Genomic DNA, 13,019 nt, shown 5'->3' with positions numbered 1-13,019 from the left:
TCGAAGGGATGGGATAGCTAAATCTTTTTCACATCAAGACAGAAGGCAGGCTCTCTTGCGGCAGAGCCAAAAGTTTGCCAAAAACAAAGCCAGGTGGATCTCATTTTCTATTTCTATTTGTCCTCCAGTTTTGCCTTGAGGCCTTCTTCCTACTTAGAAATTCACCTTTCCCCTTTGGGGGGAGGGCTCTAGTAATTGTGTTTCATAAAGCCGCTGAGTCCCCCTTCTGGGGTGAGAAGGTGGGATATAAATGTAGTAAATAAATACATAATTATCACTATGTGACCAAAACAAAAGCTGATGAAGCAAGTGAGTTGTACAAGCCCTATAACCAGAACATTGGCTGTAGCTCTTTGAACTAGCTGATGTTCCAAGAGTTTTTTAAGAGCAGCCCATGAAGAGTGTGTTACAGTAATCTAAATGGGATTTCTTCAAGGTACCAGTTTTAAAAGACAGGCTGCAGTTATTGTGTATCCCTTTTCAGATACAAATCACAACCACACAGCACATATTCATGTCATATTCCAATCCAGGGAGGCTGACATTCATTCACCTTTATTGAGAAAAATCTAGTCTATAGTTAGTCAGAAGCCTAACAGATTTCCCACTATTACTCCAAAATCAAACACAACAGTAAAGTATATTCAATATCACAAAAAAGGTTCTCAAACAACATAAAAGTGAAGCAGATTAAACCACTTCTCACACTTACATTTGCTTTCCGTTCTCTCAATCCACCTACCCCTAACTGTTTAAAAATACATACAGAATAGCTGGATAGTCTTATGGCAATTTACTCAGAAATAAAATTCCCATCACATGGTTCATGACAGCATTTTCTCTGTGACAGCTTTCTCTCACAACCTTGTCAGGCCTTCCCAACCCACTACCATGGTTGATCAATATAAAACAAAAGTAACCTACAAAGTGTTACCAGTTCTCCTAACTCCTTTAGGTCTCCCTAAGTTGACAAGAAACAAAAACATTAATACATGCACATTCATTCTCACATTACTTTCTGCTGCAGCTCTGTGAAAATAGCAGGCAAATTAAACGAGGCACAGTGAGTCCCACTGCAACATCCAAGGACTGAAAAGGCCACTGGACTGCTGCTACTTTGAGCAGGTGCAGGACCTCACACTGAACAAATAAAGAGTTTCTCTTCAAGGCAGCTTTCTCTACTGAACTTTACAAGACAATAAAACAAACCAAGCATTTGTTTCATCCCTACCTGAGTGTAGCTTCAGTAGGAGACCTCTTACAAGATCAGTGCAAAGCTGAAAATAAAGATGCAGCAATCTAACAATCCACCTGACTCAGGTCACAGCTCACCGCTGGCCCTTTGACTCTTCAAATGATCAATTCTTGCATAAGCATCCACTGGCTAAATCTGTCAATCTTTCTCCCCACCCCAGCTGTTCCTTTCTCTCCATGGCCTTTTCACAGCAGGAAACCCCTACCCATAAAGACAATCCTATAAAAGGGTGGGGGGGGGTGGTGTCTGTGTGTCTGTCAGTCTTTATAGGGAAGTATTTGCTTGCTGAGTTTAGCAAAGACAAGGCTGAGAGATAGTCTAGGGAGGATAATATTGCCAATATAATCCCAGGGGCTGGTTATAACTAATGGGGGATGCATCAGTGGGCTGGTTGTATGTAGCCTGGGAATTTTGGAGAATAAAGTAAAGGCATTTGCACTTTCCAACCACCATCTGTCACCAATCAAATTTACAGACCCTGAAAACAAAGACAAGTGGGAAACTGGAACAAAACTACACAATCTGGAACTATTGGGTCCTGAGAGCACAGACCTTTAGACAAGCTTTCATCATGTCTATATCAATGTGTCTTCATTTGTTCTCATTCTACTAAAGTACAAAATAAAATCAATAATACGTACTTATGCTGGCGATGTAAACATTCATTAAAATTAATTCCAATGAAATCAGTCATTATTATCTTCAAGAATATTTGCACAAACACACTGGGCTAGATCTCACTGAAATCATAGGATATTTTTCCCAATAAGCATACATAAGACTGGGCTATCAGTGTGTTTCAGATGCGGGTGGGAAAATGCATCAATTAACTGTGAATGAAGTTACAAAATCTTGTGAGCGGGCAATGCCATTCACTGGCAATATCATCTGCTGTAGGAGCAGCCTACTGGCATCATTCCTACTAGAAATTAACCCAGCATACTACAGTGTGGCATCAAACCAACATCACAAACTGTTCCAGTTCTTGCAGCTGACTTGGAAACACTGCGGTCGTTAAGACTCTTAATACCAAGCTTCTCAAATAGCTGGAGAGTGAAAAGGTTACTAAGTATGTGTGTGCCAGCCAATCGTCATTGCAGTTGTATGTGAGAAAAGATGACCTGGAAGTAGTTTGTTGCTGTTTTCTGAAAAGTGACCTTTATGGAACCAGTGACATACAAATACTCATGAAAGAGGGAAAGACTAGAAAGGAAGGGGAATTAATCAACTGTTTTTGCAATTCTACAGGTTTTTAGTTCCAACAATAAAGGATGCCAAAACCTTCACAATGTTAAGGAAGCACAAAGCTAGTTTTAGGTACTGAAAGCATTCTTCAAATTGACAACAAAGGTCAGAGACATTTTTGTTCAACTGCAGGCATCCTGGATATCCAGTCATTGAGCCCTATTTATCATAGAACATTTTAATTTGTTAACATGATTGTTTTAATCTATTAAAGTAAATTGTTTTATCATGTCAGTACAGATTTTACTTTCATGCTACCCTGAGTTCTTTTAGTAAAAATAAATAAATATTTTATACATTGTATCAGGGGCCCAGGTAGGCCAATAGACCATCCATCCATGGAGAGAGAGGCAGAGAGATTTCTCAGTATAGCTGAATAACTATCACCAAGAGTATCTGAGATGTTTTAATGGTTGGTTTTAATGTATATGTTTATTTGCTGAATGTATGTTTGTGTGGGATTGAATTGTTGCCTATATATATGTGAGCCACTCTGAGTCCCCTTTATATGGTAAATAAATAAAAATAAGAGTGAGCCCACATTATAGAATTAATGCAGTTTGACACCACTTTAATTGCCATGACTCAATGTTATGGAATAATGGGAGCAATAGTTTGCACTCTCTATCAGGATTTCATAGCTTTGATGCATGGCAATTAAAGTGGTAACAACTGTTAATTCTACAGTGTAGATGCTTCTAAAGTTCAATGGAGAAGTGTCTATACAAAAAATGAATTGGATCCTTCCTCTTATTACCTACAAGTGTATTACAAGAATACACAGGAAGCTGCCTTTTATTAAGTCAGACCTTGTACAATCTATTTCCATTCATCTCCTCTCTATCACAGGTTTTTAAGAGCTTGGGGGAGCCTCCGGTGGAGTAGTGGATTAAAGCCTTGTGACTTGAAGGTTGGGTTGCTGACCTGAAGGCTGCCAGGTTCGAATCCCACCCGAGGAGAGCGTGGATGAGCTCCCTCTATCAGCTCCAGCTCCATGCGTGGACATGAGAGAAGCCTCCCACAAAGATGGTAAAAAACATCAAAACATCCAGGCGTCCCCTGGGCAACATCCTTGCAGACGGCCAATTCTCTCACTCCAGAAGCAACTCAAGTTGCTCCTGACACGAAAAAAAAGGAGCTTGGGGACAGGTGTTTTAAAGCTCCACAGCCAGAATTCTATGCCAGAATCTGAACCCATGACTGTGGACATGAAATGCTTGTGCTCATTTTCTATGTATTTACCAACATATAGAAAATATCTAATTCAACCCCCCAAGAACTATGGCTAAAGACAACACACAAGTAGGATAAAGCACACATGCTTGGTCATCATATCACTTTCTCTTCAAACAATTGATACTCACTTACCCCTCCCCCCGTCATCCCTTTATTATAAAAGCAGCTGTACTGGATGATATGGTGGCCACCATAACAAAACAGAAGACAACATGTGTCAGATATTTGCCCTTCTCAGGAAGGTCATGGACCGTACATTACTATGTTACTCGTGGGTGGTCCTGCAGTTAAGAGATCTCTGTGAGACTGAGACAAAATATAAGAGCCTCTAGACAGTCAATGCCATTTAGCATTTTAAGAGGGCTGCCAGAGAGAGAGAGAGCACAGCTGCTTTTTTATAATACAGTAGAGTCTCACTTATCCAACATAAACGGGCCGGCAGAACGTTGGATAAGCGAATATGTTGGATAATAAGGAGAAATTAAGAAAAAGCCTATTAAACATCAAAATAGGTTATGATTTTACAAATTAAGCACCAAAACATCATGTTATACAACAAATTTTAAAGAAAAAGTAGTTCAATACACAGTAATGCTATGTAGTAATTACTGTATTACGAATTTAGCACCAAAATATCATGATGTATTGAAAACATTGACTACAAAAATGCGTTGGATAATCCAGAATGTTGGATAAGCGAGTGTTGGATAAGTGAGACTCTACTGTAATGAATAATAACAACCTAAGAGTAGTTGTTGGAACTAGAGTATTGAAGGAACTAGCAGAAGTAATTTCAGAACCATTAGCAATAATCTTTGAGAATTCTTGGAGAACAAGAGAAGTCCCAGCAGACTGGAGGAGGGCAAATGTTGTCCCTATCTTCAAGATGGAAAAAAAGAGGACCCAAACAATTACTGTCCAGTCTGTCTGACATCAATACCAGGAAAGATTCTGGAACATATAATTAAGGAGGCAGTCTGCAATCACTTAGAAAGGAATGTTCTGATTACTAAAAGTCAACATCGATTTCTCAAAAACAAGTCATGCCAGACTAATCTTATCTCTTTTTTGATAGAGTTACAAGCTTGGTAGATGCAGGGAATGCTATGGATGAAGCATATCTTGATTTCAGTAAGGCCTTCAACATGTCCTCCTTGGAAACAAACTAGTTAAATGTGGGCTAGGCAATGCTACTATTAAGTGAATCTGTAATTGGTTAAGTGACCAAACCCAAAGGGTGCTCACCAATGGTTCCACTTCATTTTGGAAAGAAGTGACTAGTGGGTTTGGTCCTGGGCCAAGTACTATTCAATATCTTTATTAATGACTTGAATGAAGGTTTAGAGGGCATGCTTATCATGTTTGCAAATGACACCAAATTAGGAGGGACAGCTAATACTCCAAATGACAGGAGCAGAATTCAAAATGACCGTAACTGGTTAGAGAGCTGGGCTAAAGCAAACAAAATGAATTCCAACAAGGAGAAGTGTAGGATACTTCACTTAGGCACAAAAATGAAATGCAAAGATACAGAATAGATGATGCCTGGCTCGACATCAGTGCGTGTGAAAGGATGTCATAAGGAAGAGGGTGCAGGCTTTGTTTCCACTGCCCTGGAAACTAAGGCCCCTTCCACACAGCTGAATAAAATCCCATATTTTCTACTTTGTGGACTCAGATAATTCAGTTCAAGGCAGATATTTTGGGATTTGCTACCTTGATATTCTGGGTTATAAGGCTGTGTGGAAGGGCCCTGGGACTCAGAGCAATGGGTTCAAATTACAGGAAAGGAGATTCTACCAGAACATTAGGAAGAGCTTCCTGACCATGAGAACTGTTCAACAGTGGAACTCACTGCCTCAGGGTGTGGTGGAAGCTCCTTCCTTGGAAGCATTTAAATAAAGGCTGGATGGCCATCTATTGGGGGTGCTTTGATTGTGCTTTTCCTGCATGTCAGGGGACTGGACTAGATGGCCCATGTGGTCTCTTCCAACTCTGATTCTGTGATCCAGGCATTATGAACATAAAATGGAGCTAAATATAAGTGACAACATAGCCAGGTTAACAGTGCATCCATACACAATCCATGCCAGGGAATAATGGGAACTGCTGGGGTTTTTTATTTACTTCAATAGGAGACAAGCATTTCTTTTCATTGAATGAGGGCAGTTATTTAATTTTTCACGTGTCTATTTGTATATCTCGTTTGGTGTACTTCATCTGACATACGCTTGAAGTTGCTTTAAACTGATCCCTGTGAGCCCCTATCTTTTTATGAAACAGGAGAAATTCACTATTTGGTAGGGGAAGCATAAGCCTTCCTTTTTTACTCTCTCCACACAAAAAGGTCATGCTGCAGTGGTTGTAATCAGAATATGACAATATGTATTTTCAATGTACAGATACACACACAAAATTAAAGCTCTAAAATTACAATTAGACGTTTACAATCCGACTCCATGCTCATTACATGCTAGAATGTTTAACTAAATGTATGAGAACTATAGAGCCCTATGGCTGCTGAAATAACACAGAAATGGGACAAACTTAAGAATGTAAGTACATGATAGTATAATCCGTCCCAAGTATTCAACAGAATTACAGTGCAATTCTATACTAGTCAACTCAGAAGTAAGTAATGCTAGGAATTACTCCCACATAACCAAGTCAGTCTTAATTACTATAGCACACCTTGATAACATAGACAATATTTCAATAAACTTAGCATACAAATAACACAGCTATGTGTTAATGCTTTTTCATCAAATCAGAAAACTTGGAAATTGTGTAACTTGTCCATTTAGTTATAACTAGACCTGCTAAACGTTTAGTACAACTTTTCAGGGCACAATTGGCACTAGTTTGAACAAAACAATGTAAAGTGCATCATATGGCAATGCCACTCCAAATCAACAACTATGAATCTTCCTTCTACCAAATCCTGATTTCTTTCTACATATTAAATATATATACATACATATCTGGTCATTATCCTCAAGAACGTGTTCTATGAAATAGTAAGAAGCCTGATCAGAATGGCAGGGCTTCATCTGCATGACAACAGTGGGTTTCCTTGCAAGATATCCTGAAATGGGTAACTCAACTCCAGTGAGGAAGAGAAACACATTCAACAGATTTCCAGTGTGGGTCAAACAATCACATGAAGTGCCATCAATTGCACACTTGCAAATCATATCAGCTGTACAGATTTCAACCTGTAATCTACAACTGCAACGTTAAGAACACCTAGTAAAATACATTATAAAACCTCTAACTTTGGACCTAATCCTCTAAAAATGATTGACATCATTTTTAGAGTCGAGCATATCTGCTTCCTCTACACAGACACTCCAAAGCTGACCAATATTTTGCTCAAATCTTAGCAATACCATTCATCTTGTTTAAACAGAATCCAAGTATGTGAAGTAGCCTTTCCCAAGCTTTTGTCTTTCAGATATGCTAGGCTTCAGTTGGCCATGTTGGTTGGCTGAATGGAGCTGTAGGTGAAAAGCTCTGGAGGAAACTGGGCTGGTGAAGGCTGATGTAAAAAAAAAAAGATCCCTTAAATGCTCTATAAAAGAGAACTCTGGCCTCTGCCAAAATGGAATCATTTTATAAAACACTATATTTCTTCATGTTCCGATCTGTTATTTTTATAGTGATTTTAAAGAAATGGAAAGTATAGGTCTCAGAAGTGCAATGTTTTCTTGCCTAGTCCACTCTATTTTACATTTAAATTAATGACATAATGGTTATTAACCATTTGAGCAGATTTCAAATAAAATATTTTAAGAACTATACAGCTATCTCAAGCGATGTGTGCTAAAATTATCTTCTTGCATTTCAGTCCTGAGCACATTTTCTCAAAAGTAATCTCAACTGATTTTAGTAAATACAAAAATTTCTCAGATGATCAGTTTAAAAGGCCAACATACCTACACATATAAATAATTTGTTGCACTGGACCCACACATATGCCTTAATGTTTCTGCTGAAGAAACATTCTATTTTGTTACCACTCAAGTCACAATATGATTTGCTGGCAGTGTCCTTTGTTATTTTGAGAGCTATGTAAGATGTAGTTGCATGAGTTCAGTGGGCACTTACTGGATGATGCCTGTGGCATAAATGATGGTACACAATGCTTCCTGCTCTGTATTCATGCTATTTATGGAACCTATTTTTTAAAAAAATATAGGCACTTGGTAGTCATGTGTTCCCTACTATTCTACCACAGCACTAGAAATCTGAACCATCACTAGTTTGCTCCTTTTTTATATTTAAAAAGCATCGGGCTTTTCTCTCCACACTGCTCTGCCTCTTAAAAATCTTAACTAGCATTTGAACAGCACAGCTGTGCGCATTTGTACTGAGAATGCAGAGTCCCACCAAATTCAATGCAGCTTAGAAGTACGTACAGGTCTAAATTGTTACACGAATGCATCTCATGGTGCAAAGCTATCATCTAGTGTTGCATACAAAAATAAATGAATATATACAGAAGTTGATCGTCAGTATGGCTATTCCTCTGGCAAGGAACTTTCATAAACTAGCTCCTTTATATAGATTCAGAATATCATTTTAAAGATGTTATATAGGGACTACCAAGAACACAGTAATAACATTTTGTTTGCTTGTTCTGCCAACCTAGCAGTTCGAAAACATGCAAATGTGAGTAGATCAATAGGTACCGCTCCAGCGGGAAGGTAACGGCTCTCCATGCAGTCATGCCGGCCACATGACCTTGGAGGTGTCTACAGACAATGCCGGCTCTTCAGCTTAGAAATGGAGATGAACAACAACCCCCAGAGTCGGACACGACTGGACTTAACGTCAGGGGAAGCCTTTACCTTTACCTAACACCTGGAAAGACTCTTATTTCTAAGTCTACAGTCCTATTCATACTTACAGTAGAATCTCACTTATCCAACACTCGCTTATACAACGTTCTGGATTATCCAATGCATTTTTGTAGTCAATGTTTTCAATACATTGTGATATTTGGTGCTAAATTCATAAATACAGTAATTACTACATAGCATTACTGCGTATTGAATAACTTTTTCTGTCAATTTGTTGTATAACATGATGTTTTGGTGCTTAATTTGTAAAATCATAACCTAATTTGATGTTTAATAGGCCTTTCCTTAATGCCTCATTATCCAACATATTCGCTTATCCAACATTCTGCTGGCCCGTTTATGTTGGATAAGTGAGACTCTACTGTATTTTCATGTAATTGTCACTGAAATTTAATAGACTTTATATCTGAACAAGTTCAGTTAAGACTATGGCTTAAATCCAATCATTAGTTCAAACTTATTTAATCAGCTTCTGAATTGTAAGTTAGCATTTATGTAAATCTCATTAGTTAAAAGTATTTAGTGTAGGTGAGAGTAGCAACTGGGTTTAGGCCTATAACCTTAATAAGTTACAGTGCATTAAGCAGAACTACTCAGTGGATTTCAACCATACTTCAGCACAGTACTTTATCTTATCTAAGTTCATCTGATCATGCTAGGAAGAAATTCTTAATCTCCACATTACCCTCACTGTTGGCAAATACAATTTCTCTGTTCCAGGGCAAACGGAATGTCACAAAACAAGCTCATGGGATTTATCTTCAAGAACCCCACTTAAAAAAAAGGGGGGGGGGATTGTCTCTTTAGGTAAGACTCAAGCCTGTTCCAAAAATGTATGGTTTCTTTGATATGTCCAATAATCTTGGTTCGTCCAGTAGTCAACCGAAAGAATATCTTGGATCAGAATACCACCTCCACATCATGAGCAGTCTCAGTAACGGATTTTCACCATGAAGTTATAATCATCAGCTAAAAAGAAGGATAGTGAAGCTGTATGAAAAGAGTGATGGGGTAATGGTCAAAATAAGGATAACTGAGGCAAGGCTTTTATAAGTGTGCTATGCTTGATGGACACTCTTTCACTTGATGGCGGAAAAACACACACAAAAGGCAAGATTACATTTTTCAATTAAAACATCCAATTCATATTTATAAGCCAGAGAGATCATTTTTGCAATATACTAATATAGAATGATTTCTGTTGCTCATAAACCTAAAGCAGATAAGAATGTATTTGGGAATACACACGATAGCTTGTTTACAATTGCTAGGAAGTCAAATAGGACTTAATTCCCAGTAAACAGGTTTTCATTCCTTTTGAGAGCTAGGAAGCTGAGCCTGTTTATTCAATGTGGTCTCTTTCAAAGCCTAATGTCAGTTATGTGGGTTTTCTTATTTATTTATTTTTGTCTCTCTGAACATCTTGCTAGGTTTCTATAAGTTATGTTTTAAAATGAATTCAAAATATTTATTCCACTGTCTATGCCGAAGTTTAAAAGCAAAAAGATCAGCCAACTGTGGCATTAGTAGATGTCGAACAGCCAGGAACATTGTTTCCAAAATAATAATTGAAATGAAAAGCCAACTATGGAGTTAGAATGTGAACTCCATCCTGTAGCATGCTGGGCAGGAATGTCTTCCAAATCAAAAAGAAAGAAAATTTACAGAACTGGCATTGGAATTATGCATTGGAATTAAAGAGACCACACTCTATAGCAGGCATGGGAAAACTTCGGCCCTCTGGGTATTTTGGACTTCAACTCCCACAATTCCTAACAGCCTAAGGTTTGCCCATTCCTGCTCAATGGTGTTTGGTCCCAGGACCACCATAGATACAAAAATCTATGGATGTTCAAGTCCCATTATATACAGTGGCGTAATAAAACCAGTTCTCTTTGTATAACATGGCAAAATTAATGCTTTTAGAGCAGTGGTTCTCAACCTGTGGGTCCCCAGATGTTTTGGCCTTCAACTCTGAGAAATCCTAACAGCTGGTAAACTGGCTGGGATTTCTGGAAGTTGTAGGCCAAAAAACCTGGGGACCCACATGTTGAGACCACTGTTTCAGAGTCTGTTCAAGCCACAGATGGTTTAATCTAAGGATGCAGATTTCGTAGATAAGGAAGGTCTGTTATAAACAGACAGAGCTCCTTCAAAGGAATTGAAACTATGGTAATAATGTCCATTTCCTTATCTCTCCTGAGCCACAATGGGAAGGAACAATCTCTTTCTTTGACATCTTCTCTGTAGCAAATAACATGTCAGGAAATACACACATGCACCCCTCGGGAGTTATAGTTTGGTGAGGCACCAAAACTCCTGGGCAAAGCAGGCTACTGCAGGCAAAACAGACAGGCCTTGAAGCTGCAATGCTAATCAAGGTGATTAACTGCAACATTCACACTTGCCTCCAACAGACAAGAGTTTTTCCTCCCACCCTGGACCTTCAACAGATATATAAACCCCATTGGCTTAGTTTCCAACAGATCTCACAACCTCTGAGGATGCCTGTCATGGGCAATGGGCGAAACATCAGGAGAGAATGCTTCTGGAACATGGTCATACAGCCTGGAAAACTCACAGCAACCCAGGCTAATAAAACTACAACTCTCATGATTCTATATAACATTGAGCCATGCCATTGAAACTGGTGTCTAGTCCAAAACACCAAGAGAGCCCAAGTTTGCCCATGCCTGATGCAGATGCACTCTTAGAAAATCCTATGGAATTCAAGCGCTCGCCATACTTTGATAGGCACACAAAGTCCAACTATGTGGGTGTATTTGCACAGTAGGCAGCTTGGCACCCCTTTAAATGGCATGGCACAATGTGATGGGATCCTGGGAGTTGTAGCTTTACGAGGGCTTGAACCTTGGCTGTCAAAGTGGGCAAAGCTACAACCCCCAGGGTTTCACAGCAGTTAAAGCGGTGTCAAACTGCGTTAATTCCACAGTGAAGAGCACGCTTAAAGCAGGACGCGCGTATTTTATGGCGTGGGGACCCTCGTCCACCCTTTTTTGCACAAACATAAGCCAACCGCATTACCATACATACATATCTCCTTTGGGGCTCCTTCCAAGCGGTTCAAACACTGACAGGAGCTGACAGGAGCCAGCGGGCCCCCCTCCCTCCCCTCCGCCTCAGCCAGAGGGATCCCCTTCGACGCGCTTGGGTCAACACGGCAGGGATCCCCCAGTCCCCGCCTCCGGCCGCCCGTTTCCTCACCGTGTTTCGAAGGGCGCGGGGGTCACGGCTGGGCGCCCCCTCCTTCCTTGCCTCCTCTTGCGCCGCGTAGCGAAAGGAGCGACGCCCGGCGCAAGCAGTAACAGCAGCAGCCCCTGTACCTGACCTACTTTCCGCCTGGCTTGCCGCTGAACGTCGCACCACTAACCTACTTTCCAACCAATGGCTTCTCCCCCCGCACCGAGCCCCCGACCAATCGCAGGGCACTGGCGCTGCCACCCTTCAAGGACCAATCGCCGGCGAAGGAGCGGCCCCTTCGGCCCGCCTTCCGACCCGGGCGGCCAATCGCCATCGCCGGCCGGCGAGTGAAGGCGTCGGAATGGCGAGAACGCGCCTGCTGAAAAGCCTCTAAACTGGAGGAAGGGAAAGAGAGGGGGGTGAGGCGCGCGCGCCCGCCTGCCTGACTGCCCGCCCATTCGCTCGCGCCGCCTTCCTGCCGGCCCCTGGTGGCTCCGGCGGCTAACGGTTGCGTAAGTGACTGTTTGGGACGGGCGGGACCCGGATGTAGGGCTGCCGAGGCGCGGCCCAGCTTCCCCTGCGCGCGCTGCTGTCGTCACAGGGAGGCCGTTGGGGGACTCCGGTGCCGCGCGCCTCAGGTCTCTTTGAGCGGGGCACAACGAAGCTCGTCAGAGTCCACCGCCTTTTCATTCTCGGTTGCCCCTGGGGAACGTTTCAGGGTGACAGGAAGCACTCCCTTCCCATAACACAAACCTATAAAATTGAGATTCATACCAACCTTACTAAAATTGGGTTGCTGTGAGTTTTTCGGGCTGTTTGGCCCTGTTCCAGAAGCATTCTCTCCTGACGTTTCGCCTGCATCTATGGCAGGCATTCTTAGAGGTTGTGTGGTCTGTTGAAATCTAGGCAAGTGGGGTTTATATACCTGTGGAAAGTCCAGGGTGGGACTTTGTGTGTTGGTTTTTATCAGAATGTGAAACCCTGTAACGAAAAACTACCTCAGGTTTGCGCCATCAGGTACAGGTTGAGTATCAGAAATGCCTAGGACCACAATGTTCTGTATTTTGGATTTTTTAAAATCATATTTTGGAATATTTGCATGTATCCAATGAGTTATCCTGGAGGTAAAACTCCAGTCTCAACATGGAACTCCGTGTGTATTTCGTACATAACTTGGATACAATGCTTTAAAGTTAAGTTTATGCAATATCTTTTTATAC

The 13,019-nt window shown here is 41.0% G+C and overlaps 1 protein-coding gene across 3 annotated transcripts in view; it reads right to left on the bottom strand.

The window, feature by feature from the left end:
• Window positions 1-12,129, bottom strand: part of bmal1 (basic helix-loop-helix ARNT like 1) — a 72,486-nt gene extending 60,357 nt beyond the window's left edge. Inside the window, exon 1 of one of the 3 annotated variants that reach the window (XM_016995598.2) lies at window positions 11,824-12,129. The gene's annotated coding sequence lies outside the window, so the exon portion shown is untranslated. Of the gene's footprint in view, window positions 1-9,283; window positions 9,568-11,823 lie in introns of those variants that run through there. The other 2 variants (XM_003224175.4, XM_016995596.2) reach the window with 2 other exon arrangements.
• Window positions 12,130-13,019: the final 890 nt, after the last annotated feature.

Source organism: Anolis carolinensis, chromosome 1 (genome assembly GCF_035594765.1).
Source record: "Anolis carolinensis isolate JA03-04 chromosome 1, rAnoCar3.1.pri, whole genome shotgun sequence".
NCBI classification, from domain to species: Eukaryota; Metazoa; Chordata; class Lepidosauria; order Squamata; family Dactyloidae; genus Anolis; species Anolis carolinensis.
The sequence above is the reverse complement of the archived record's forward strand: the minus strand, read 5'-3'. Positions and strand labels throughout refer to the sequence as shown.